This window comes from Morus notabilis, unplaced genomic scaffold (genome assembly GCF_000414095.1).
Source record: "Morus notabilis unplaced genomic scaffold, ASM41409v2 Scaffold9818, whole genome shotgun sequence".
Classification (NCBI taxonomy): Eukaryota; Viridiplantae; Streptophyta; class Magnoliopsida; order Rosales; family Moraceae; genus Morus; species Morus notabilis.
In genome coordinates this window covers 1-816 of record NW_010358909.1, presented here as the reverse complement: position 1 = coordinate 816, position 816 = coordinate 1, and the positions used below count along the sequence as shown (strand labels likewise).

At 34.7% G+C, this 816-nt stretch overlaps 1 long non-coding RNA gene across 1 annotated transcript; it reads left to right on the top strand.

Annotated features, from left to right (window-relative positions):
• Positions 1-550, top strand: LOC112090706. The gene is made up of 3 exons (XR_002901775.1): positions 1-21; positions 327-423; positions 516-550. It is a non-coding gene; the product is annotated as an uncharacterized LOC112090706 (long non-coding RNA).
• The last annotated feature ends 266 nt before the right edge of the window (positions 551-816 follow it).

The window sequence follows — 816 nt, the reverse complement described above, 5'->3', positions numbered from 1 at the left end:
AGAAATCGTCCCGCTTTGCCGGTAATCTCAAGATTTTTAGAACAAAAGTTTCGAAAAGAAAGAGTACAAAACTTTGGTCTCATTTACTTCGCGGATTTGAGTTTTTAATTCGAGTTGAGATGTGATATTTTCGGAGAATTTTTAATTATAGCAGAAAAAGTTAGATATGACATTTTCTGAGAGTTTTTAACTGTAGAAACTTAAAATTGAAAACTCGAATCGATAAAATAAACGAGACCTTTGGTTTTTAAACCATACATTTAGTTCACAACTATCAAATTAATTTCATGTATTTTAAATTACATTAAATGTTAATTAATTTACAGGGAACTTGGAATAGGGATAGTCCCATATAGCCCTCTTGGCCGCGGATTTTTTGGTGGCAGAGCAGTTGTTGAGGGTGTGCCTGCAAATAGTTTCCTGGTAAGGCACTCGAATTATGTTAATTATAAGTAAGCAATATATAAAGATCAAACTGATTTTATTACATTTTATTTTTGTTTTCGTTAATATAGGAAATAAATCCTCGGTTTCGAGGGGAAAATTTAGAGAAAAACAAGATTTTGTATACTGAACTGGAGAAGTTGGCTGGAAAACATGGATGCACCCCTGCACAACTTGCACTTGCGTGGGTTCTCCATCAAGGAGATGACGTGGCACCTATACCTGGTAAGTAAGATTATCACATTTTATCACTAAAAAATATTTGGAAGCACCACCGGGCTAAGTATAGTCACCAATAGAATGTAGGCTCCACATGCGGGTTTCATATTGTAGGACTCACCTTTTATTAATAGTCAGTGAGCAGTGTTTAAC